Below are 27,983 nucleotides of genomic sequence, written 5' to 3' on the forward strand. Positions count from 1 at the left end.
CTTTCCCCCTTAGGAAGAAGTCCCCAACCAGCACTACCAGTTGCACATTTAATTTTCTTCCCCTCTTTGGACTTCATCTTGGACTGCATGTGTTCAGGGGGGAAGGAGAAGAAGTGGGGCTAGAGAGATGGTGTTACTTCTTCCCCCAATTGAAGCACAGGCCACTCCAAAGCACATATTTTCCTTCTTAACAATAAGTGAACTGGTCCTAAACCAGCAAATCCTCCCCCACTAACAATAGAAAGATGATGGTGGCTTCAATTTTGTTTCCTGCACAGTCTGTTCCTTGGTCCTTTCCCTGAACAGGTCCATGGACTTCAGGCTGAGCATGTCCTCCCATCTCTCTGCTACTAGGGTCTCTTCAGGCTCTGCTGTGTGTTCCAACTTCTCCAAACACAAGCCTATTTGGTCTAAAAAGTCTATCCAGCACAACAGTGGGCTTTGGGCTCAAGGCCATCTCCCCAAATCATGGACCTTACTGACCTCACACCAGAGATCCACCAGAACCATGGTGTGAGCCTCTGGCCAGCTGGCAGCACTATGGGATCTCCCAGGTGGCATATCTGTTTAAGCACTGTTCAAATGCTGTGTAGAAATGGAGCAGGCTGCATTAAATGTGGGGTTTAAATGTTAATTAGTGTATATAAACTACTAAGAAACTTGCAGTTCAGTAAAAGGGAGTAGGTAGAAAAGCAGGAAAATAGAGCCCCTGGGAAATTGTAGGAAGGCACTGGAGGACTATCAACAGTTCTGTAACCTGGGTTAGAGTTTGTGTCCACACTGCAAAGTAGGTGGTTTAGAGCCCAAATCAAAACAAAACTTAGGCTCTCACCAATAGCCCAAACTGGTGTGACAAAGTTCCTCCTCTACCTTGGTGGGTCTTGCACTTATTGGCAGATTTGCTCACCTTGGAACTTCATGGCAGCCCTCAGTTGGCCATTTTTGTGAACCCACAGTCCAGGTCAACTCCTCTTGTGTCTGACCAGGAGTTGGGAGGTTTGGGGGGAACCCAGGCCCGCCCTCTACTCTGGGTTCCAGCCCAGGGCCCTGTGGAATTCAGCTGTCTAGAGTGCCTCCTGGAACAGCTGTGCGACAGCTACAACTCCCTGGGCTACTTCCCCATGGCCTCCTCTCAACACCTTCTTTATGCTCACCATAGGACCCTCCTCCTGGTGTCTGATAATGCTTGTACTCCTCAGTCCTCCAACAGTATGCGTTCTCACTCTCAGCTCCTAGAGCCTCTTGCTCCCAGCTCCTTACACGCACACCACAAACTGAAGTGAGTTCCTTTTTAAACCCAGGTGCCCTGATTAGCCTGCCTTAATTGATTCTAGCAGCTTCTTGATTGGCTGCAGGTGTTCTAATCAGCCTGTCTGTCTTAATTGTCTCCAGAAGGTTCCTGATTGTTCTGGAACCTTCCCTGTTACCTTACCCAGGGAAAAGGGACCTACTTAACCTGGGGCTAATATATCTGCCTTCTATTACTCTCCTGTAACCATCTGGCCCGACCCTGTCACACTGGGTAAAAAAGCCTGGGTTCAAAGCACAGCTAAGCCCAGGTAAAAATTTTTGGTGTGTGGGCAGGACTAAAATCTGGGTAGAAGCCCAGGTTAACTAAGAGGTACCCCAAATGATTGTGATGCAAGTTGAGATCTTTCATACAGTTCCATACAGTGCATCAGTCTCACATCACCTGTGCAAATCACTGTCTATGGTGCACATGCCAGCTATACAGCAAGAAAGATCCTTTAGTAACTTTTCCGGTTGTGCTTCCCTGTCATGGAACTGTATGTGAACTATTCAACATGTTTTTGAGCACCATCTGTTGCCAAGCAGCACACATTTATCTATTAACTAATTATTTATATGTACACAGATATAGAACACTCCTGTAACATATCTTCTTGTAACAAAAATGTCAATTAGCTATATATGCAGGCAGTGGTGTTGTAGCTGTGTCGGTCCCACAATATTAGAGAGACAAGGTGTACATACAACAATGATCCTCCTGAAATTTAACCCTCCTGCTATGCTGACATAATAAAACCACCTTGATGAGCAGCAGAGAGCTTTTTGTGATTAAGTTAGTGATGCAGTGGCAGTGTAGACAGTGCACTTGCTTATGTTGCCCTATGTGGCCTCCAAAAGTTGTCCCACAATATCCATCATGACTGCTCTGGTAGGCAATTTCTACTCTGCTGCCCTGCACCCAAGTACACAGGCACGCGCTTCTCCCCCTTTAAAGCCCCAGGAATTTTTGAAATTCCAGTTCCTGTTTGCTCGACATGGACAGCTCACATCACATCTTCCCAGCTGACCATGCAGGCTCCACGCGCCAAATGTGCTCCCACCTGCAGTACATCAGAGTTGTCATAGCTGCTGGGTCTGTGGGGGAGAGGAGGCTGTGTAGTCACAGCTCCACCTCAGCTTTAAGAACTTCGATACCTATGGGCAAATTGCTCACGGCATGGATGAGAAGGGGCACAAAAGTGACATGCAGCAGTGCCCTGTTAAGATCAAGGAGCTGAGGTAGGTGTACCTGAAGGCAAGGGAGGCCAACAGTCACTCCGGTGCAGCACTGAAAACATACCGCTTCTATAAGAAGCTGCACACCATCCTTGGTGGCAATCCCACCTCCTCCATCAAGAGCCCCGTGGATACTTCAGGTGGACTGGAGGCAGCAGCCAGCGGAGTCAAACCTGAGGACGAAGCGGTGGACAAGGAGGTTGAGTTGGAGGAGGATGTGGAACAGGCAACAGGTTCATCCAGTTACGTGGCAAGCCAGGACCTCTTTTTCACTCTGGGGGAGTCATGCTAGTCCCAGCACTCCGGCGTTGGCATGCCTGAAGCAGGAGAGGGGAGCTCTGGTAAGGACTCATTTTTCTTTGATACTGCACGGAGTCATGAGGTAGAGGTGTCCTTTATTTTGTAATATGGTGCACACAGGAGAAGGTATTAAAACTAACAACACTAGGTACTGTTTGCATCTGCTTCTCATTCCCCTGTGTTGCTATGCAGTGGGGGCCCTGCAATAAGTTTGTTAATGCAAAGAATGTTCTGGGAATCCTCCATAAGATATCTAGGAAGCTTTCCTACAGATACTGCGCAATTCTCTGCTGCAGGTTCCTTGGAAGAGCTGCTTTGTTTCTTTCTCCCATTGTAGGAAACTTTGTGGTGCCAATCAGCAATTACTTCTAGAGGAACCAAAGCAGCACACAGGCGAACAGCACATGGACCCAGTCTGAGGCCACATGCATGCAGGACATGCACCCTTGCATCTTCGGTTACTCTCAGTAGTGTAATTTCAGCTTTGATCACCTCTGCCTGAAAATGATGCAAGTACTCAGAATAGTGTCCCTAAGCACTCGTATTGATTCCCTTCTGAAACCACTTAGACACTTTGTCCCGTCTTGTGCCTCTCCCTGGGCCAAACTCACCATGTTTAGTGCTCTGGCCATGCTGCGTGCTTGCCAAGGGAAAGTGAGAAAGAGGTGTATGTAACTTTTATGATTCAAGACTGTGAATGCACACACAATACTGACTGTATGTTGTTTCTTTTGCTTTTGCAGATGTGCTCTTGAGGACCGGCTCCTACACACCAGTGGAGCGCCTTTGTCAGATAAGGAGGTGAATGAGGAGTAAGGAGGACATGTTTCAAGAAGTGCTGCAGTTGTCCGATCAGGCCAATAGTGAACACAGAGCATGGAGAGAGACAATAAACAAAAAACTAGAAATGGATAGTCAGGAGAGGAAACAGGGGCAGGAGCAGATAATAGAGGGGCAGAAGTGGATTAAACATGGAGGAGCAAACAGAGATGCTGAAGTCCCTGATTGCACTGTAGGTCAAACACATGTCCTCAACTCCCCCTGCAGTTCATACAGAATTGCCTTCCATGCCCTCCCCAAAGTCCCCCCCACCCACCCAATTTCTCTCATGTTCCCAGCCTGTCTCAGTATACCTTGCACTCCATCCCTAGGAACATTTTCCATACTAAAAGCTCAACTTACACACAGCTGTGAGATCCACACTTCAGAGAGCACTGCTCACTGTCCTGTCCCTTGTAAGAAATGTTAATCTGTGTACTGCTGTTTAATAAAACTTTAGATTTACAAAGACAATGATTCTTTATTTCTAACCTATATATGGTGGTTGCAGCAGAAAGTCATACACAGTGGCAATCGGTACATTTGCAGATTACAATTAATGCTTAGGCAGGAATTGTTTGTCATTGAACATGGCAAGTAAACAATGCCTGGCTGAATGCATTATAGAAAGATATATTACAGGGGCTCATTGTCAAAATGCTGCTCCAAAGACTTCCTAATTCCAATACCTCCTCCTCCCCCATTGTGCCCCTCTAATAGACCTGGTATCTGGCTGCTCAAAATCAGCTGCCAGGCAATCTACCACAATGCTCCACCCCTTGGGAAACTTTTCCCCCTTGGCTTCACAAATGTTATGCAGAGCACAGCAGGCTGCTATGACCATGGGACTATTTTAATCATTGAGATCTAACCTGCCAAAAAGGCAGTGCCAGTGACCCTTTAACCTGCTAAACGCACACTCAACAGTCATTCTCCACCTGCTGAGCCTGTTGTTGAAGTGCTCCTTGCTGCTGTCAAGGTCTCCAGTGTATGGCTTCATAAGCCATGGAACTAAGAGGTAGATGGTGTCTCCAAGGATCATTATGGGCATTTCCACATTCCCCAATTGGAATCTTCTAGTCTGGAAAAAAGTCCTTGCTTGGAGCTTTCTATACAGGCCACTGTTCCTGAAGATGCGTGCATCATGCACCTTGCCGGACCACCCCACATTGATGTCAGTGAAATGATCCTGGTGATCCACCAGCACCTGCAATATCATAGAGAAGTAGTAGCCCTTTCTGTTGATGTACTCCATTGCAAGATGGTCTGGGGCCAAAATGGGGATATGAATGCCATCTATCCCGCCGCCAAAGTTAGGAAATCCCATTGCCACAAAGCCATCCACTATTTTCTGCACATTGCCCAGAGTCACAGTTCTTCACAATTGGAGTTGCAGCTAGCAAGGGATGTGAAGGGTAACAAGAAGGGTTTCTACAGGTATGTTAGCAACAAGAAAAAGGTCAGGGAAAATGTGGGACCCTTACTGAATGGGGGAGGCAACCTAGTGACAGATGATGTGGAAAAAGCTGAAGTACTCAATGCTTTTTTTGCCTTAGTCTTCACAGACAAGGTCAGATCCCAGACTGCTGCACTGGGCAGCACAGTATGAAGAGGAGGTGAGCAGCCCTCAGTGGTGAAAGAACAGGTTATGGACTATTTAGAAAAGCTGGACATACACAAGTCCATGGGTCCAGATCTAATGCATTCGAGGGTGCCGAGGGAGTTGGCGGATGTGATTGCAGAGCCATTGGCCATTATCTTTGAAAACTCGTGGAGATCAGGGAGAACCCGGATGATTGGAAAAAGGCAAATATTGTGCCCATCTTTAAAAAAGGGAAGAAGGAGAATCCAGGGAAGTACAGGCCAGTCAGCCTCACCTCCATCCCCGGAAAAATCATGGAGCAGGTCCTCAAAGAATCCATTTTGAAGCACTTGGAGGAGAGGAAGATGATCAGGAACAGTCAACATGGATTCACCAAGGGCAAGTCATGGCTGACCAACCTGATTGCCTTCTATGGTGAGATAACTGGCTCTGTGGATATGGGGAAAGCGGTAGACATGATACACCTTGACTTTAACAAAGCTTTTGATAGTCTCCCACAGTATTCTTGCCAGCAAGTTAAAGAAGTATGGATTGAAAGTTGGCTAGGTCATTGGGCTCAATGGGTAGTGATCAATGGCTCAATGTCTAGTCTGATATCAAGCAGAGTGCCCCAGGGATCAGTCCTGGGACCTGTTTTGTTCAACAGCTTCGTTAATGATCTGGATGATGGGCTGGATTGCACCCTCAGCAAGTTCGTGGATGACATTAAGCTGGGGGGAGAGGTAGATATGATGGAAGGTAGGGATAGAGTCCAGAGTGATCTAGACAAATTGGAGGATTGGGCCGAAAGAACTCTGATGAGGTTCAATGAGGAGAAGTGCAGAGTCCTGCACTTAGGATGGAAGAATCATATGCACTGCTACAGACTTGGGACTGACTGGCTAAGCGGCAGTTCAGCAGAAAAGGGCCTGGACAGGAAGTTGGATATGAGTCAACAGCATATCCTGTGATGGGTTTGGTCACAGAAACTCCCTCAAGACTGTCACTAGATGTGATGGGATACCACTGAGCAAACCCCCCTGCCAGAGATGGCTTCCCTCCACTCCTGTCTTCCTGAGTTAGGGTATGTCTACACTATGAAGTTAGGTCGAATTTATAGAAGTCGGTTTTGTAGAAAGTGTTTTTATACAGTCAATTGTGTGTGTCCCCACACAAAATGCTCTAAGTGCATTAAGTGCATTAACTCACCGGTGTGCTTCCACAGTACCGAGGCTAGCATCGACTTCCAGAGTGCTGCACAGTGGGTAGCTATCCCATAGTTCTCGCAGTCTCTGCCACCCATTGGAATTCTGGTTTGAGATCCCAATGCCTAATGGGGCAAAAACATTGTCGCGGGTGGTTCTGGGTACATGTCATCAGGCCCTCCCTCCCTCCCTCTGTGCAAGCAATGGCAGACAATTGTTTTGTGCCTTTTTTCCTGAGTTACCTGTGCAGACACCATACAATGGCAAGCATGGAGCCCGCTCAGCTCACTTTCAACGTACATCTCCTGGGTGCTGGAAGACGCGGTACTGCATTGCTACACAGCAGCAACCCATTGCCTTGTGGCAGCAGATGGTGCAATAGGCCTGATAGCCACCATCGTCATGTCCGAGGTGCTCCTGGCCACCTTGGTAAGGTTGGTCAGGGGCGCCTGGGCAGACAAGGGCGCAGGGACTAAATTAGGAGTGACTCGACCAGGTCATTCTCTTTAGTCCTGCCGACAGTCCTATTGTACTGTCTTATGGTGAGCAGCCAGGAGATGAGGATGGCTAGCAGTCCTACTGCACCGTCTGCTGCCAGCCAGAGATGTAAAAGATAGATGGAGTGGATCAAAACAAGAAATAGACCAGATTTGTTTTGTATTCATTTGCCCCCCATCAGTGAAATCAACAGCCGACAATTGTTTCAGTGAGGTCTGTCAGTGGCACTTTGAAAAGTTTAATGAAGATTCAGTCCTGCCTGAAATACCAGGGAGAGGGATAGCTTAGTGGGTTGAGCGTTGGCCTGTTAAACCCAGGGTTTTGAGTTCAATCCTTGAGGGGGCCATTCTGTGTAACAGTTGTTTCCGTTTTTTCTTGATTAAAAGCCACCCCTTTGTTGATTTTAATTCCCTGTAAACCAATCCTGTAAGCCATGTTGTCAGTCGCCCCTCCCTCCATCAGAGCAACAGCAGACAATCGTTCCACGCCTTTTTTCTGTGCAGACGCCATACCGCGGCAAACATGGAGCCCGATGAAGATCACTTTGGCAGTTAGGAGCACATTAAACACCACGCGCATTATCCAACAGTATATGCAGCACCAGAATCAGGCAAAGCAAAACTGGGCGAGTAGGCGACGTCAGCACAGTTACGAGAGTGATGAGGACATGGACACAGACTACTCTCAAAGCAGGTGCCCTGGCAATGTGGGCATCATGGTACTAATGGGGCAGGTTCATCCGGTGGAATGCCAATTCTGGGCCCGGGAAAGAAGCACAGACTGGTGGGACCGCATAGTGTTGCAGATCAGGGATGATTCCCAGTGGCTGCGAAACTTTTGCATGCATAAGGGCACTTTCATGGAACTTTGTGACTTGCTTTCCCCTGCCCTGAGGTGCAAGAATACCAAGATGAGAGCAGCCCTCACAGTTGAGAAGCGAGTGGCAATAGCCCTGTGGAAGCTTGCAACGCCAGACAGGCAGTCAGTCGGGAATCAATTTGGAGTGGGCAAATCTACTGTGGGGGCTGCTGAGATGCAACTAGCCAACACAATCAAAGATCTGCTGATATCAAGGGTAATGACCCTGGGAAATGTGCAGGTCATAGTGGAAGGCTTTGCTGCAATGGGATTCCCTAACTGTGGTGGGGCCATAGACGGAACCCATATCACTATCTTGGCACCGGAGCACCAAGCCGGCGAGTACATAAACCGCAAGGGGTACTTTTCAATAGTGCTGCAAGCACTGGTGGATCAAAAGGGACGTTCCACCAACATCAATGCAGGATGGCTGGGAAAGGTACATGACGCTCGCATCTTCAGAAACTCTGGTCTGTTTCAAAAGCTGCAGGAAGGGACTTTCTTCCCAGACCAGAAATTAACTGTTGGGGATGTTGAAATGCCTATAGTTATCCTTGGGGACCCAGCCTACCCCTTAATGCCATGGCTCATGAAGCCATACACAAGCAGATTGGACAGTAGTCAGGAGCTGTTCAACTACAGGCTGAGCAAGTGCAGAATGGTGGTAGAATGTGCATTTGGACATTTAAAAGCGCGCTGGCGCAGTTTACTGACTTGGTTAGACCTCAGCGAAACCAATATTCCCACTGTTATTACTGCTTGCTGTGCGCTCCACAATATCTGTGAGAGTAAGGGGGAGACATTTATGGTGGCGTGGGAGGTTGAGGCAAATTGCCTGGCTGCTGGTTACATGCAGCCAGACACCAGGGTGATTAGAAGAGCAAAAGAGGGCGTGGTGCGCATCAGAGAAGCTTTGAAAACCAATTTCATGACTGGCCAGGGTACGGTGTGAAAGTTCTGCTTGCTTCTCCTTGATGAACACTCCTCCCCGGCCCTTGGTTCACTCTACTTCCATATAAGCTAACCACGCTCCCCTCCTCTCTTCGATCACCGCTTGCAGGGGCAATAAAGTCATTGTTGCTTCACATTCATGCATTCTTTATTAATTCATTACACAAATAGGGGCATAACTGCCAAGGTAGCCCAGGAGGGATGGTGCAGGAGGGAAGGACAAGGCCACACAGCACTTTAAAAGTTTAAAACTTTAAAATTTATTGAATGCCAGCCTTCTGTTGCTTGGGCAATCCTCTGGGGTGGAGTGGCTGGGTGGCCAGAGGCCCCGCCACTGCGTTCTTGGGCGTCTGGGTAAGGAGGCTATGGAACTTGGGGAGGAGGGCGGTTGGTTACACAGGGGCTGTAGCGGCAGTCTGTGCTCCTGCTGCCTTTCCTGCAGCTCAACCATACGCTGGAGCATATGAGTTTGATCCTCCAGCAGCCTCAGCAGTGAATCCTGTCTCCTCTCACCAAGCTACCTCCACCTTTCAGCTTCAGCCCTCTCTTCAGCCCGCCACTTACTCTCTTCAGCCCGCCACCTCTCCTCCTGGTCATTTTGTGCTTTCCTGCACTCTGACATTGTCTGCCTTCATGCATTCGTCTGTGCTCTGTCAGTGTGGGAGGACAGCATGAGCTCAGAGAACATTTCATCGTGAGTGCGTTTTTTTTCGCCTTCTAATCTTCGCTAACCTCTGGGAAGGAGAAGATCCTGTGATCCTTGAAACACATGTAGCTGATGGAGAAAAAAAAAAGGAACAATGGTATTTAAAAAGACACATTTTATAGAACAATGGGTACACTCTTTCACGGTAAACCTTGCTGATAACATTACATAGATAGCACATTGCTTTCGTTACAAGGTCGCATTTTGCCTCCCCACACCACGTGGCTAACCCCTTACCCCTCCCCATTCTCCGTGGCTAACAGCAGGGAACATTTCTGTTCAGCCACATGCAAACAGCCCAGCAGGAACGGGCACCTCTGAATGTCCCCTTAAGAAAAGCACCCTATTTCAACCAGGTGACCATGAATGATATCACTCTCCTGAGGATAATACAGAGAGATAAAGAATGGATGTTGTTTGAACGCCAGCAAACATACACCGCAATGCTTTGTTCAGCAATGATTCCTGATTACATGCTACTGGCCTGGCATGGTAAAGTGTCCTACCATGGTGGACAGAATAAGGCTGCCCTCCCCAGAAACCTTGTGCAAAGGCTTTGGGAGTACATCTAGGAGAGCTTTATGGAGATGTCTCTGGAGGATTTCTGCTCCATCCCCAGACATGTTAACAGACTTTTCCAGTAGCTGTACTGGCCATGAATGCCAGGGCAAATTAATCATTAAACATGCTTGCTTTTAAACCATGTATACCATTTAAAAAGGTACACTCACCAGAAGTCCCTTCTCTGCCTGGCAGGTCCGGGAGGCAGCCTTGGGTGGGTTTGGGGGGTACTGGCTCCAGGTCCAGGGTGAGAAACAGTTCCTGGCTCTCGGAAAAACTGGTTTATCCGCTTGCTGGCTGTGAGCTATCTACAACCTCATCATCATTATCTTCCTCATCCCGAAAACCTGCTTCTGTGTTGCCTCCATCTCCATTGAAGGAGTCAAAGCACAAGGTTGGGGTAGTGGTGGCTGAACACCCTAAAATGACATGCAGCTCATCATAGAAGCAGCATATTTGGAGCTGTGATTCAGAGCAGCCGTTTGCCTCTCTGGTTTTCTGGTAGGCTTGCCTCAGCTCCTTAAGTTTCACACGGCACTGCTTCAGGTCCCTGTTATGGTCTCTGTCCTTCATGCCCTTGGAGATTTTGACAAATGTTTTGGCATTTCGAAAACTGGAACGGAGTTCTGATAGCACGGATTCCTCTCCCCAAACAGCGATCAGATCCTGTACCTTCCGTTTGGTCCATGTTGGAGCTCTTTTGTGATTCTGGGACTCCATCATGGTCACTTCTGCTGATGAGCTCTGCACTCACCTGCAGCTTGCCACACTGGCCAAACAGGAAATGAAAATCAAAAGTTCATGGGCCTTTTCCTGTCTACCTGGCCAGTGTCTCTGAGTTGAGAGTGCTGTCCAGAGCAGTCACAATGGAGCACTCTGGGATAGCTCCTGGAGGCCAATACCGTCTAATTGCATCCACAGTACCCCATATTCGACCCTGCAAGACCTATTTCAGCGCTAATCCCCTTGTCGGGGATGGAGTAAGGAAATCGATTTTAAGAGCCCTTTAAGTTGAAAAAAAAAAGCTTTGTCGTGTGGACGGGTGCAGGGTTAAATTGATTTAATGCTGCTAAATTTGACCTCAAGTCCTAGTGTAGACCATGGCTCAGACACTTCAGTCAGCTACAGCACAGACCAAAAGGTTGGGCCACACCGTCCTGCAGTGCACAGAAACTAAGATTCACTTAGCCCAGTTGTTTCTCAGTTAACAGGGACTTTCCCAGCACCCAGTATTTAGTCTTTCTGGGAGCCTAAACCCCAGATAAATCCATTTTACTCTGTATAAAGCTTATACAGGGTAAACTCATAAATTGTCTGCCCTCTATAACACTGATGGAGAGATATGCACAGCTGTTTGCTCCCCCAGGTATTAATTACTTACTCTGGGTTAATTAATAAGCAAAAGTGATTTTATTAAATATAAAAAGTAGGATTTAAGTGGTTCCAAATAATAACAGACAGAACAAAGTAAGTTGCCAAGCAAAATAAAACAAAACATGCAAGTCTAAGCCTAATATAGTACAAAACTGAATACAGGTAAATCTCACCCTCAGAGATGTCCCAATAAGCTTCTTTCACAGATTAGTTTCAGAGTAACAGCCGTGTTAGTCTGTATTCACAAAAAGAAAAGGAGTACTTGTGGCACCTTAGAGACTAACACATTTATTTGAGCATAAGCTTTCGTGAGCTACAGCATATTGGGCTGCATTAGTAGTAGCATTGCCAGCAGATCGAGGGAACTGGTGAGCTCACAGCTGGATTATTGCATCCAGTTTTGGGCCCACCACTACAGAAAGGATGGAGACAAATTGAAGAGAGTCCAGCGGAAGGCAACAAAAATGATTAGGGGGCTGGGGCACATGACTTATGAGGAGAGGCTGAGGGAACTGGGCTTATTTAGTCTGCAGAAGAGAAGACTGTTGGGGGGGGGGGGATTTGATAGCAGCCTTCAACTACCTGAAGGGAGGTTCCAAAAGGGATGGAGCTAGGCTGTTCTCAGTGGTGGCAGATGACAGAACAAGGAACAATGGTCTCAAGTTGCAGTGGGGGAGGTCTAAGTTGGATATTAGGAAAAACTATTTCACTAGGAGGGTGGTGAAGCACTGGAATGGGTTACCTAGGGAGGTGGTGGAATCTCCATCCTTAGAGATTTTTAAGGCCTGGCTTGACAAAGCCCTTGCTGGGATGATTTAGTTGGGGTTGGTCCTGCTTTGAGCCGCGGGTTGGACTAGATGACCTCCTGAGGTCTCTTCCAACCCTAATATTCTATGATTCTATGATTCATAGCAGGAGGCGATAAAAGGCCCTGCACACTTGCATGACTACAATTCCCAGGGTGGACTTCCCAACTCCAAACTGATTTGCAAGCAGTAGCAATATGGAGTTGCCAGCATCCACAAAATGATCACCACTTGCTTCACCACCGTGAGCTCTCAATTTGGTGTCCTTCTCCCGAAGCCGTGGGTGAGCTCCGCACACAATTCAAGGAAGGTGGCTTTGCACATCCGTAAATTCTGCAGCCACTGCTCATCATCCTATACCTGCATCATTATGCAATCCCACCATTCGGTGCTTGTTTCCGGAGCCAAATAACAATTGTCCACCATGTGCAACTGCTCTGTGAATGCCAGCATCAATCTTGAATTGTTTCTGTTCATGGCACACAGCAGGGCAGGCACCACAGTGTCATTAGCAGATTTGCAGCTCATGAAATACTGCTGGATCAGCCACATTGTGTTCATAACACTCATCACAAGACAAGTGAGCTGTGCAGGATCCATTCTTTCAGACACAGATCGCTGGCGCACAGTTTACAGGGGCAGTTAAAAAACGTTGTGAAGCTTAGTTGGAAGCCCTTGGAATTATGAGATGGAAAAATTGCATCATGGGGTGGTGGTGATCCCACCCCTATGACGCACTGCAATCCATTCCTAACACTCCAGCTGGCAGAAGGTAGCTACCTCCTGTGCACTGCTCTCTCTGTTGGTGCTACAGCACCAACTGTGGATGCACTCCGCCAACACAAGGTGCATTGTGTGAACATGTACAAGTCGTGTAATTACAGTGACTTATGACTGTTGATGTAACTTAAGTCAACTTAACTCTTTAGTGTAGACATGGCCTAATTAGCTATATAATAAGGGTGGCCAAACTTACTGACCCTCTGAGCCACATATGACAATCTTCAGAAGTTCGAGAGCTGGAGCACACCTGCCAGGGCTTGGGGCTTCAGCTCCATGAGAAGCCCCTGCTCCTGCTGAAGCCCCGAGACCGCTCTCCCCGCTGGGCAGAAGCCCCTACCCTACCACCCTGCTGCAAGGCAAAGGTCCTGAGCTCTCCCCCTGCCCCCAGTCTGGTAGGTGGAGAATGGGGGGGGATTGGGGGGCTCCACAAGCCACACTTTAACTGTAAAAGAGCCATATGCGGCTCACGAGTCACTGTTTGGCCACCCCTGATATATAGTCTTTCAAATGACTAGGCAACTCCATAGCTTTTCCACTTCGTATCACTCCCCAATTCCCTTTCTTCACCTGCTGTTTTCTCTCAGGATATTTCTGTGCGATTAGATTTCTGGCATCATCTTTGCCAGTTCACAGGAGTCACCAGTAGAGGAATTTCCCTCAGTTACCACCAATTGCCCCTGCATCAGTATCCTTGTGGTAGGTTCTCACCCAGATTGTCCTTAAGGACACCTGCTACCTGATTGCATTTAGGAAACAATGGTTGTGGTGGTAGCATTGTCCTTGTACTTCTGCCATGTATGACCTGGGTGCTACTCTTTGCGCAGATCTTCCTGCCCTCCATCTCTTGTCTTAATCATTTAGTGCTTGTTCTCTAAGTCTTTGTCTTCACTGCAAAAAAAGTTGTTTTTACAGCAAGACAGCTAACTCAAAATTGCTATCTCAACATAAAATCCAAGTGGAGAGAAGGCATTGTACCTTTACCTCAGTGGAGCTAGTTGAGGCTAACTGTGTATACACCCACACCCCTGGGGTGACCTGGGCTAGCTCCACTGAGGTAAAAATTACAGGGCTTCTCTCCACCAGGGCTTTAGATTGAGATAGTGATCTTGAGTTTGTTGTCTCGATGTAGAAATAAACCTATTTTTTACCATGTCAACATAGCTTTACTAGATGTCCTTTCTGGAGTTCAGGGATCTCAAATCCAGTCAGATAATCTCAGTTTGGTGCAGATAAGTGCCGTAATTTGAGCCACAGCTGTCTGCAAAACTGTTATAATAACACTACCCACAACAACAACAAAATTAATAATGGTTTCTTTTTTTCTGGGATGTTGACCCCTTGACTAAATGACCCCAAATTTGCACCACCCATGTTTGTATCCTCTGCAAACTTTATCAGCAATGATTTTATATTTCTTCTAAATTGTTGATAGAAATATTATAGTTCACCCAAGAATTGATCCCTGTGAGACCCCACCAGACATAGCCTCATTCAATTATTATTCCCCATTTAAAATGCTCTACTGAGATCTATCAGTTAGCCAGTGTACAATCCATTTAATATGTGCCATACTGATTTTATAGTATGTTAATTTTTAGCAAGTGTCATGTGGTACTAAGCCTTACAGAAGTTAAAGTATATTATAGCCAATCTCCCAAATTTCTAATCTCAATATTGAGTTCCTTGGATAAGGCCTATTTTCCATAAAACATGTTGATTGTATTAATTATATTCCCTTCCTTTGTTCTGATTACTTTGAGTCCTTTCTCCCCCTACAGTTTGTCTTGGGTCTGTCTCAGTTGTTGTGAATCACCTGTGTGGGAGGAGGCAGTTTTCTTGTGCACTGAGATGACAGTTTTCAGAGTAGCAGCCGTGTTAGTCTGTATCCACAAAAAGAAAAGGAGTACTTGTGGCACCTTTGAGACTAAATTTGTTAGTCTCTAAGGTGCCACAAGTACTCCCTTTCTTTCTGAGATGATAGTGTGTCTGTACATTAAATTTTCCTACATTCTTGGACAAACAGATTGGGGAGAGGCAGGTCTGGGACAAGGAAATAGGTGACAAAGAACTGAGATGATAATGGGTGGCATGATACTTGACAATCTGTGAGCACCTGCCAAATGGCTGTGACACACAGCCTTTGAAAGGGAAGCTTGTGTGAAGCCCTTTGGAGCTGATTCCCAAGAGACAGTGAAAATGGGAGCTCAAAGACATGCAGAGTAGCGCAAGACAGAAAACAAGTGCTAAGATGTTCTTTCAGAGTAGCAGCCGTGTTAGTCTGTATTTGCAAAAAGAAAAGGAGTACTTGTGGCACCTTAGAGACTAACAAATTTATTTGAGCATAAGCTTTCGTGAGCTACAGCTCACTTCATCGGATGCATTCGGTGGAAAATACAGTGGGGAGATTTATATACACACACAGAGAACATGAAACAATGGGTTTTATCATACACACTGTAAGGAGAGTGATCACTTAAGATGAGCCATCACCAGCAGGAGGGGGGGAAGGAGGAAAACCTTTCATGGTGACAAGCAAGGTGGGCCATTTCCAGCAGTTAACAAGAATGTCTGAGGAACAGTCGGGGGGGGGGGGGGGGGAAGAGAGAAATAGCATGGGGAAATAGTTTTACTTTGTGTAATGACTCATCCACTCCCAGTCTCTATTCAAGCCTTAGTTAATTGTATCCAGTTTGCAAATTAATTCCAATTCAGCAGTCTTTCGTTGGACTCTGTTTTTGAAGTTTTTTTGTTGAAGAATAGCCACTCTCAGGTCTGTATTTGAGTGACCGAAGAGATTGAAGTGTTCTCTGACTGATTTTTGAATGTTATAATTCTTGACGTCTGATTTGTGTCCATTTATTCTTTTATGTAGAGACTGTCCAGTTTGACCAATGTACATGGCAGAGGGGCATTGCTGGCACATGATGGCATATATCACATTGGTAGATGCGCAGGTGAACGAGCCTCTGATTGTGTGGCTGATGTGATTAGGCCCTATGATGGTGTCCCCTGAATAGATATGTGGACACAGTTGGCAATGGGCTTTGTTGCAAGGATAGGTTCCTGGGTTAGTGGTTCTGTTGTGTGGTGTGTGGTTGCTGGTGAGTATTTGCTACAGGTTAGGGGGCTGTCTGTAAGCAAGGACTGGCCTGTCTCCCAAGATCTGTGAGAGTGATGGGTCATCCATCAGGATAGGTTGTAGATCCTTGATGATGCATTGGAGAGCTTTTAGTTGGGGGCTGAAGGTGATCGCTAGTGGCGTTCTGTTATTTTCTTTGTTGGGCCTGTCCTGTAGTAGGTGACTTCTGGGTACTCTTCTGGCTCTGTCAATCTGTTTCTTCACTTCAGCAGGTGGGTATTGTAGTTGTAAGAATGCATGATAGAGATCTTGTAGGTGTTTGTCTCTGTCTGAGGGGTTGGAGCAAATGCGGTTATATCATAGAGCTTGGCTGTAGACAATGGATCATATGGTGTGATCTGGATGAAAGCTAGAGGCATGTAGGTAGGAATAGCGGTCAGTAGGTTTCCGATATAGGGGGGTATTTATGTGACCATCGCTGATTAGCACTGTAGTGTCCAGGAAGTGGATCTCTTGTGTGGACTGGTCCAGGCTGAGTTTGATGGTGGGATGGAAATTGCTGAAATCATGGTGGAATTCCTCAAGGGCTTCTTTTCCATGGGTCCAGATGATGAAGATGTCATCAATGTAGCGCAAGTAGAGTAGGAGTACTAGGGGACAAGAGCTGAGGAAGCGTTGTTCTAAGTCAGCCATAAAAATGTTGGCATACTGTGGGGCCATGCGGGTACCCATTGCAGTGCTGCTGATTTGAAGGTATACATTGTCCCCAAATGTGAAATAGTTATGGGTGAGGACAAAATCACAAAGTTCAGCCACCAGGTTAGCCGTGACATTATCGGGGATACTGTTCCTGATGGCTTGTAGTCCATCTTTGTGTCAAATGTTGGTGTAGAGGGCTTCTACATCCATAGTGGCTAGGATGGTGTTTTTAGGAAGATCACCGATGGATTGTAGTTTCCTCAGGAAGTCAGTGGTGTCTCGAAGATAGCTGGGAGTGCTGGTAACGTAGGATCTGAGGAGGGAGTCTACATAGCCAGACAATCCTGCTGTCAGGGTGCCAATGCCTGAGATGATGGGGTGTCCAGGATTTCCAGGTTTATGGATCTTGGGTAGCAGATAGAATATCCCTGGTCGGGGTTCCAGGGGTGTGTCTGTGCAGATTTGTTCTTGTGCTTTTTCAGGGAGTTTCTTGAGCAAATGCTGTAGTTTCTTTTGGTAACCCTCAGTGGGATCAGAGGGTAATGGCTTGTAGAAAGTGGTGTTGGAGAGCTGCCTAGTAGCCTCTTGTTCATAATCCGACCTATTCATGATGACGACAGCACCTCCTTCGTCAGCCTTTTTGATTATGATGTCAGAGTTGTTTCTGAGGCTGTGGATGGCATTGCGTTCTGCACGGCTGAGGTTATGGGGCAAGTGATGCTGCTTTTCCACAATTTCAGCCCGTGCACGTTGGCGGAAGCACTCTATGTAGAAGTCCAGTCTGCTGTTTCGACCTTCAGGAGGAGTCCACCCAGAATCCTTCTTTTTGTAGTGTTGGTAGGAAGGTCTCTATGGCTTAATATGTTGGTCAGAGGTGTGTTGGAAATATTCCTTGAGTCGGAGACGTTGAAAATAGGATTCTAGGTCACCACAGAACTGTATCATGTTCGTGGGGGTGGAGGGGCAAAAGGAGAGGCCCCGAGATAGGACAGATTCTTCTGCTGGGCTAAGAGTATAGTTGGATAGATTAACAATATTGCTGGGTGGGTTAAGGGAACAACAAAAAAACTTCAAAAACAGACTCCAGTGAGAGACTGCTGAATTGGAATTAATTTGCAAACTGGATACAATTAACTTAGGCTTGAATAGAGACTGGGAGTGGATGAGTCATTACACAAAGTAAAACTATTTCCCCATGTTATTTCTCCACCCCACCCCACCTCCCACTGTTCCTCAGACCTTCTTCTTAACTGCTGGAAATGGCCCACCTTACCTGTTACCATGAATGGTTTTCCTCCTTCTCCCCCCTCCTACTGGTAATGGTTCATCTTAAGTGATCACTCTCCTTAAAGTGTGTATGACAAAACCCATTGTTTCATGTTCTCTGTGTGTGTATATAAATCTCCCCACTGTATTTTCCACTGAATGCATCCGATGAAGTGAGCTGTAGCTCACGAAAGCTTATGCTCAAATAAATTTGTTAGCCTCTAAGGTGCCACAAGTACTCCTTTTCTTTTTAAGATGTTCTTGAGAATCCAATGGTGAAAAGGAATCAGGCCATTTCACAGCCAGTCTAGCCTTTTCATATGTATCCCTGTAATGGGGGGAACTGCAGCACTTCTAGGGAGATCTGAGGGCATCAGATAATGAAACAGGGCACTTGTCCTATCAGACATTACCTCTCACACACCCTCGTGGTGGGTACAATCCCCTCCCCCGTCTGAAGAGGGAGACACTGAGGCACAGAGGTGAAAGGACTTTACCACAGGATTCCATTGTGACTCATTGGCTAAGCTGCCAATAGAATCTAGGAGTTCTGACTCCCAGACCCTCCACCCCTCTTCTACCCTATTAGATTCTTTAACCAGGTTATATTCCAAGCATCAGGTATAAAAGACTTGGATCCAGAAATTCACATTTTGACTTCCAGATCCCACACTTGGGCTGGATGTTCCTTCTAGCTCCTCAAGTTGATTAACTGAACACCATGCAGGTTACTCTCTATGCCAGTGGTGGGCAAACTATGGCCTGGGGGCCACATCCAGCCCTCCAGATGTTTTAATCCGGCCCTCGAGCTCCCGCCGGGAACTGGGGTCCAGGGCTTGCCCTTCTTTGGTGCTCCAGCCAGGGAGCGGGGTCGGGGTCTTGCCCCACTCCACATGGCTCCCAGAAGCAGCAGCATTTCCCACCTCTGGCTCCTAAGTGCAGGGGCAGCCAGAGGGCTTCACATGCTGTCCCCACCCCAAGCGCTGCCCCTGCAGCTCCCATTGGCTGGGAACTGCAAACAATGGGAGCTGCAGGGGCAGCACCTGTGGACAGGGCAGCACGCAGAGCTGCCTGGCTGCACCTCCACATAGGAGCCGGAGAGGGATATGCCGCTGTTTCTGGGAGCTGCTTGAGGTAAGTGCTGCCCGGAGCCTGTCCCCCTGAACTCCTCCCATGCCCCAACCCCCTCCCCCAGCCCTGATCCCCTCCTGCCCTCCTAACCCCTTGGTCCCAGCCTGGAGCACCCTCATAACCTGGTGATGTAGCAATGCCAGCCTGGACACAGCCTACAGCTATGGAAGGAGTTTTTCCTTTGCTGTAGGACCACCACTTCCTTGAGCGGCAGTAGCTATTTTGATGGAAGCATTCTTCCATAGATCTAGCTTTGTCTACACCGGGTGATAGGTCAGCATAGCTACAGCATTAAAGAATGTGGACTTTTCACTTCCCTTAGTGCCACAGCTCTGTCGACCTAATTTTTAAGTGTAGACCAGACATAAGTGTCAGTGATGGCCCTGGTCTCCTTGGCCCTTTCCCATTGTTGTTCTGATCCACTCCTCCCCAGGGGCTTCACTGTGAGCTTGAGAAGATTTTAGGGTAAAAGATTTTATAGGGGAAAAATACAACCTCTCAGAACTTTTTTCCATTTTATTTATTTTCAAAGGGAGCAAATTTTAAGAACCTGTTTAAAAAACATTATTTCCCAAAAAGCAATTGGTAGAAAAAATTATCATCGATTTCTTATATCACTTAAAATTAAAAATTAACGAGAACTGTTCAGTACAGAATTAAAATGTTGCTGGGAACTTTATTGCCTGTCTGTAATTAGCAGACAAGATCAGGATCTTCCTCCACGCTTCACCCAAACGCCAGGCTTTTTTTTCCTTGCTCAGTCACTGTGACTTTGAATTTTACAGTCAGGGAGGATGTGAAAAATTAATTAATAAGTTAATGTTTGTAAGTCACTGTATAGATGGCAAAAGGTAGATAAGTGCTGAGCACTCTTATAAGTTTTCATTTTAAATTTTTTTGTTTTTTTTAACCCTGTTCTCTCCCACAGAAAGGCAGATTCAAAAAAGGGGCCCTGGACAGATTATCAGGGACTAGGAGGACTCCTGGACTCTATTCCCTGCTCTGGAAGAGAAGTTGGAATATCTCCGGAAGGGGACTGGAAGACAGGACTCCTGGTTTCTAGTCCTACCTCAGGGGACAGAAGGGCTGTACCAGCATTACAAGTTCAAAGCTTCTTGAACATTGGTTTATTGTACCCCATTTTGTCTATTATAGACAGGCCCTTCACATCTGGGGTAACACAGGAGAAAAAGGTTAAGAAGCAGCCCTGGAATATCTCTCAAGCCCAGCAGTAGGCCCAAGGAATTCATAGCCAGCTTTGGCGTAGGCACCGACTTCCACTGTTCCCGGTGGGTGCTCTACCCTGCCTCTGTACCGCCCTCATCCCGCCCCCATTCCAACTCTTCTCCAAAGTCCCCACCTCCTTCCTGCCCCCATTCCACCCCCTTCCCCTATTCCCCACCCCTGCCCCGCCTCCTCCCCTGAGCACGCTGCATACCCGCTCCTCCCCCCTCCCTTCTGGAAAGTCCTAAGCACGCCAAACAGCTGTTTGGCAGTGGGAAGCACTGGGAAGTAGGCGGAGGAGCGGGGACATAGCACGATCAGAGGGGGAGGAGGTGGGGGGGGGTTAAGGGGAGATTGGCTGCCGGTGGGTGCAGAGCACCCACTAATTTTTTCCCTTGGGTGCTCCAGCCCCGGAACACCCACAGAGTTGGTGCCTGTGAGCTTTGCATTCCAGTACCTGGAGTTATCTTGGAGTTATCAGTCACACCCAGAGTGGGATGGTCCTACTCTGGACGCTGGACCCTTGGGATCCATGCATTCACCAGCCCAACCGCCCCATATTTGGGGATGCTACTTTCTCCAGGGGGCCCTCAAAATCTCTACCAAAAGGTAAGGGGCAGATGGAACTGAGGAAACAGCTGTCCCTCCCTGGCTGGCCCAGGAGGCAGTTCCCCTCAGGACAGTTCAGGGCTGATGTTTTATATTTACCTGGGGGTGGGGGGCAGCTGGCTGCCTGGTAGAATCACCCCAGCCTGGGTGGAGAAGATGCCTGTTCAAGGGGAGTGGCCCAGAGATGGGGGGCCGGAGGAGGGGGGAGCAAATCACCCTGGATCCAGGGCAGGATTATTCCATTCCTAGGGCTCCTTAGCTCCTACTTTCCCATGTGCTGGGGCTGCAGGCCCTTCCCTCAGGGAGATGGCTCCCCAGGCTCACAGACCCCTCCGTGCCAGGGGATGGCCCTGAGCACCTTTCCCTTGGCTCAGTGGCACCTTGTTGCCCCAGACTGTCCCCTTCCCCTGCAGCTCACATCTCTGACCCCTGCAGCTTGTTTCTCAGCAGCCTCCTGTCATTTTGGCTTTGCCAAGCATGCTGGATTTAGCTCGTGGAGCCTCACTGCAGAACTCGACCCCTCCAGCCCCTGAGTGTTTCTACGGTCCCCTGGCTCTTCTCTGAGTTCCTCTGTCTTTTGGGGCTTGAGATGCCCACAGCCAAGACATCACAGATAGGTCCCATCTTCCTTTATGGAGGCACCTCCAGGATTGCTGTCTGCACTATCCCATTGGAAATGTCTAGATTTACTGCCCTCTCCCTGCCATCCTAGGTATTTCCCTCCACTGCACAGCTGAGGTTTGTATTATTTTCCCTGCCTGGACTAGAGAAATCTCGTTCTATTTCTGCTTATGTTTTTAATCTGTCTAGATTCCCTTGGATTATTTCTCTGTCTTTGTTGTTGTTACTGGCTCTGGCAGTGGGTAATCTAGGGTGCTGGAGCATGTGTGTGGGCTGGCCAGCATGCTTGTGGGGATGAGACAGGGAGTCAGGATTCCTGGGTTCAATTTTCAGCTCAGTTGCCGTGCAAACTTCAGAATCCTGTCTCTTTGCCTCATTTCATTAGGATTGCCAGGTGTCCAGTTTTTGACCAGAACAATTGGTCAGAAAGGGACCCTGGTGGCTTTGGTCAGCACCGCTGTCTGGGCCATTAAAATTCCGGTTGGCTGCAGCAGGGCTGCCAGGCTCCATGCCTGGCTCTGCATGGCTCCTGGGAAGCAGCCAGCATGTCTGGCTCCTAGGCGAACAGGTGACCAGAGGGGCTCCACATGCTATCCCGACCCACAGGTGCTGCCCCCATTGACTGGGAACCATGGCCAATGGGAGCTGTGGGGATGGCACCTGTGGGCGGGGCCAGTGCGTGGAGCCCCCTGGCCACCCCTCCGCCTAGGAGCTGGAGAGACTTGTCGCTGCTTCCCTGGAGCCGCCTGAGGTCAGCGCTGCCTGAAGCCTGCACCCCGAGCCCCCTTCCACACCCCAACCCCCTGTCCCAGCTCAGAACCCCCTTATGCACTCAAACTTCCTCCCGGAGCCTGCACCCCACACCCCCTCCCACACTCCAACCCCCTGCCCCAACTTTGAGCCCCCTCCTGCACTCTGAACCCCTCGGCCCCAGCCGGAACCCCCCTCCTGTACCCCAAACCCCTCATCCCCATCCCAGAGCCCACACCCCCAGCAGGAGCCCTCAACTCCCTCCCATATCGCAACCCCCTGCCCCAGTCCGAAGCCCCTCCTGCACCCTGTACCGCTCATTTCTGGCTCCATCCCAGAGCTCACACCCCCAGCCCTGAGCCCATATCCGCTCTTGTGCCCCAATCCCCTGCCCCAGCCCCCTCCTGTACCCCAAACCCCTCATCCTCAACCCCACTCCAGCCAAAGCCCTCACTCCCTCCCATAACCCAACCCCTGCCCCAGCTCAGAGCCCCCTCCCACACTCTGAACCCCTCGACCCCAACCCAAAGCCTCCTCCTGCACCCCAAACCCCTCATCCCCAGCCCCACCCCAGAGCCCACACCCCCAGCTGGAGCCCTCACTCCCTCCCGCAACCCAACCCCTGGTGAAAATGAGCAAGTGAGGGTGGGGGAAGAGCGAGTGACAGAGGGAGGGGGGATGGAGTGAGTGAGGGCGGGGCCTCAGAAAAGGGGCAGGGCAGAGGTGGGGTCTTGGGGAAGGGGTGGGGCAGGGGGTAGGAAAAGGGTGTTTGGTTTTCTGTAATTAGAAAGTTGGCAATCCTACATTTCACGGGTGCTGGGGGTGCTCCTGCATGCCCTGACTTGAAGTGGTTTCCATCATATACAGGGTTTACAATTTGGTTCAATGGCTCTCAGCACCCCCACTATACAAATTGTTCCAGCATCCCTGCCTCATTTTATGGATCATGCAAGTTCCTTCCCTGCTGGGAGGTGTAAGGTTCATTAATTAGTACCTGTAAAGTATCTTTGAAGATGACACTTCAGCTGACCCTGTCATCAGGGTTCCAATTTGCTTTTCATTATCAACCCAGTTTTGACTCTCCTATAACTTCCTCCAAAATTTCTTTTCTACTGCCAATTTCTCCTACATTTTGTACAGAGAGAGGTTTCATCTATGCTAGAAAACCTTACTGGCTTAACTGGATTGATTTAAAAACTAATGATCAAATTAAGCTAAATCTATATACACAAGGTTAACCAATACAAGTGTGTTTACATGAGCAGTTTGCACCAGTTTCACAAGATCAATTTGAGTTAAACCAGTGCAACCTTCTAATCTAGACAAGGTTTGCATCTGAGAGTGCTTTAATAAGGGGTATCAGGGTTGGTTTGTTTTTTGCTACTTTCAGAAAACAGGGTTTTTTTAAGAGAGTTTGGGTCACAAATTCAGTCTGGCACCTTCCCATCAGGTCTGTGGGATACTGACACCTCTTAGTATGTTGTCAACCAAACTTGTGATCTCATCAAAAAACAATCTTCGGTTTATTTGACAAGCCTTTTTTCCACAAAACCATGTCAACTGACATTGCTATCCTCTAGTTCTTTACTGATTACATGCCCTGACAGTCTTTCCATGATTTTCCCTGGGATCAGTGTTGGCATGGCTCATAGTTACCTGGTTCATCTTATTTACCTTTATAAATATGTTCACATTAGTTTTTTCAGTTCACCGGAATTTCCCCAGTGTTCCAAGATGTGTTAAAAATCAACAATAATGGTTCAAAGAGCCCCTTGGACAATTCTTTGAATGCCGTTGGGTGCAAGATATAAAAATATTTAACTTTCACAGTTGCTGTTTAACATCCTCACTAGTTACTGGTAAAGAGTATTCCATTATCACCGAGAGATATGAATACATCATCCTGCTTCTTCCCGGAAAAATATTTGACCAATTCTGCCTTTTCTGCATCATGATGTACAATTTCCCCATCTATATAGACTAGGAATTTGTTTGTTCCTAACATATTTAAAGCATTCCTTTTTATTGTCATTAACGCAACTGGACCTAGATTCCATCCCCCTCTCTCCCCCCGATACCTTTAGCTTCCCTTATTGTCAACATTTTCTAATTGCTGATTTTTACTCACTACTTTCAGCTTTCCCATTTTGCCATTTTTAATATAAATGCCTCTTTAATTGCTTCTTTCACCTCCCTTTTTAACCAGTGTGAGTTTTTTTTTAAATCAAAGAATCCTTTCAGGATTGCAGAATTGTGGGGGCTTGTTTGGTGGGGGAAGACATCTAATAAAGCATTTAATTCCAATTATCATTCAAATTTTTATGTTAAGTATTTCCTTATGCTCAGTTTTGCTCATGATTGTTCTCAGCTTTGGGAAACTTGCCTTTTTAAAGCACTGAGGGCTTGTCTATATTGCCCGCTGGATCGATGGGCAGCAATCGATCCAGCAGGGGTCGATTTATCACGTCTAGTCTAGACATGCTAAATCGACCTCTCCCGTTGATTCTGGTACTCCACCGGAGCGAGAAGCGCAGGTGGAATCAACGGGGGAGCATCAGCAGTCAACTCACCACAGTGAAGACACCGCGGTGAGTAGATCTAAGTACATCGACTTCAACTACATTATTCACATAGCTGAAGTTGTATAATTTAGATTGATTTCCCACCCCAATCCAGGTTAGACCAGACCTGAGTATATATACTACTGGACAGGACCATATTCTATTTGCATATAGCAAATGTGCTCTGAGCTTGCATTACTTTGCCCCTCTCATTCTGCCAGTGTTTCCAACTCACTTGCTATACCTTCTTCCATGCTGCCTGCAAGGATTTCCCAATTTCTCTATGCCAGACTCCTGCCTTCTCCTCATTCCAGTCCCTCTTGCAAATCTGTTTCTTCTGTGAGGCCCAGAAATGCCACTAGCCTGCCTCACTGTAGTACCATCCCCAACCCACTTTTAAAAGGTCAGCTAAGGGGGAGGGAAAGGGGAATCACTCCCATTTTTACTTCTTTCCGGTGAATAATGATGGCCTGGAAGGGGTACTCTTGACCCCATAACAAAAGAGGAGGTTTTTTATTATTTTTATTTATTTGCTTGATTTTAGAAATATCACAAATGTCAAATCTCATCTTTCCTGATTTTGTTGGAAAACTTGTTGGATGTCTCAGAAATGTGGATCAGGCACTTTTGCAGCCCTTCATTGAAGGGTCCGAGTATGGAATCTTTAACAGAGAACTTTTCTGCCGAGTGCACGTTCAGGTTAAACAGACATGAACAAAAATCAAAAGTGTCAGAGCTGGTCTAGGCACAGAAGTTGTACTGGTCTAACTAAAACTCAGTTTTTAAACTAGTGCAAACTCAGTTTACTTATGACAGTTTAGCCCGAGTCTATCTGGGCTTGTCTACACACAAAGTGGAACAAAAATAAGCATACTGATTGTAATTCACACCTTCAGTTATTTCTGTAGAAGTCTGAGTGGAGGCTCTTCATTTGATTAAGGATGTCCTATTTCAATTACGTAACTTAAACTGGTAAATTTAATATAATAAAATTACAATAATTGTATTCTGAAATGAGTTTCCCCACCTTCCCTGTTACTCACCTAGTAAAAGTTGTGAATTACAGCAGATTTCATTCTTTTGGTTCCCATTTGGATATAGACTAACCCTCTCTTTTCCTGGCCTTCTCTGTATGGCACAGCAGCAGTAACTTAACTAGAGATGTGAATTCAAAACAATATAATTAGACCAGTGCCAACACCAACATGAATATTCTTATTTCATCTTAAAACAGACATTGTGTTTTAGCTTAAATTCATGTAAGAATCAGTCTAAGCTAAACTGCAGTAAGCTTATTCAACCAAAACTAAGAGCATTCACCCAGGGGTTTGCACCAGTCACCTAAATTCCTTTAAAACCTGACTTAAATTAACCTGCTACAGCTTTCTCATGGACCTTTCTTGGTCTTTCCATGATGTTTCATATTCTTTTCATTCCCCCGTAGTCCATCAAGCTCCTGACTGAGAAATGTCGCCAAGCCTGGAACAATGCCAGCCTGGAGCAGCTGAGAAGGCTCCTTCAGCAGAGCCCAGAGCAACAGGTAAAGAATCAGCCACTGGGGTTGGGGGACGTGAAAAGTTGTCATGTTCCCACACTCCCTTATAAAACACAATCTTACACTAATGAGAGTTCAGAGGCTCATACAAAGGGGTGGGGGGAACTTCAAAACTACCAAGAGCCAGAAGCTTAAAATGTACTTCCTGAAATTCATTCACTGGTTAAAAAATGTAAGTAAAATTCCCTCTTTGGCTCCTCCTTTTACTACAACATAGCACATTCTTCAAGCTGACCCCAGTTCCTTTTCTCTAGAATGCCAGAGCTCTGTCATGCCTAAAGACGGCAGAGATCCTGGAGATGACAGTGCAGAAACTAGAAAGGCTCAAGAAACAAGGTAACTCCTTTAATAGGCTCCAGTCCCTCTCACCTCATTCTGTGGGGGGGGGGGGAACGTGCAGGTGGGGAGAGGAGTAGATAAAAGTTTGTGTTCCATAATTGGCCAGGCACACAGGTTGAATCCAGACAAAACTTGATTCCCTATTAGAAACAGACATGCACACAAAGGGCCCAATTCCCCAATGTCTTACTCATTTTATGCCAGTAACTCTGCTGAAACAAGTTACTCCAGTGTAAAGCTGGAGAGCGATGCAGCAGGAAGCTGCCGTCTTGTTACTGTCCTTCCCTCCATTCTCTTTCCGGTTGAGCTTTGAATCCTTGACCATGAGGAAGATTTCAAGTTTTGAATAGCTAGATAGAATGGGGGAGGCGGAGAGAGGGGTGATGGGGGGGGGGAAGCAATGGAGGCCTAATTAAGAAGCTTCAAAGCCTGACTCCCTCACTCTTCACCTTCTCTCCTCAGGCACTGCTGCCTTCTCAGAGGAGGGCCAGGAGTTTGCTGCTGGTTACTACCACTGCCTAATGCTGTCAGTGCCTTCCTGAGCTCAGCTGGTTCTTTGGTGGATCAAGACTTGAAGTCCCAGATCCCCCACAGGCTGGAACATACCACTGAGGCCAGGGCCTCCACTGCCTTGGCATCCCCTCCCAAAGTCCAGCAGCCCCAGGGGGGCTTTCTTGCTCTCCAATAAGCCACTCCCACCCTTCTTTGGGTAGCCCCCTTCCTTTCTGCCTCCAGGACCTGCCCTGATCTCACCAGATCTAAAGTCCCACACCCTCCCTGGGGGGCACTTGTCTCACCTTCTTCACCTCCTGCCTCATGGCCACAGCTGCACCTCCCTCCTTCACTCTCCTGGACTCACCCAATGCTGCCAGTTACACCTCAGATGTGGAGACCCTGGTGAGCCCCACTTTAAGGGAACCAGACCCTGGCCCCTATCAGAACCAGCTAGTAGGCCAGAACAGAATGCGAGACCATGAGTGGTGCTTCCCTATGGAGACAAGGATCCAACAGACGCACAGCTGTAACATGGGATAGTGTGAACACCCTGCACCTAGTTCTGAGGGACCTGCTTCTGCACCTTATTTCCAATGCACAGGTGATGCACAGAAATGAGTCTCCTGCAAACTTCTCATTTCTGCCGCTGTACTAGATATGGCACTGAGTTTGCCAAACTGCATCT

General features: G+C 47.5%; 1 protein-coding gene across 3 annotated transcripts in view; it reads right to left on the minus strand.

The window, feature by feature from the left end:
• Nucleotides 1–4,106: 4,106 nt before the first annotated feature.
• The window catches only part of MLF2 (myeloid leukemia factor 2), a 31,563-nt gene continuing 7,686 nt past the window's right edge, over nt 4,107–27,983 (minus strand). For 2 of the 3 annotated variants that reach the window (XR_005294852.2, XR_006276776.1), the window contains exon 9: nt 25,086–26,064. The gene's annotated coding sequence lies outside the window, so the exon portion shown is untranslated. Of the gene's footprint in view, nt 4,727–25,085; nt 26,065–27,983 lie in introns of those variants that run through there. The other variant, XR_006276771.1, reaches the window with a different exon arrangement.

Source organism: Dermochelys coriacea, chromosome 1 (genome assembly GCF_009764565.3).
Source record: "Dermochelys coriacea isolate rDerCor1 chromosome 1, rDerCor1.pri.v4, whole genome shotgun sequence".
NCBI lineage: Eukaryota > Metazoa > Chordata > Testudines > Dermochelyidae > Dermochelys > Dermochelys coriacea.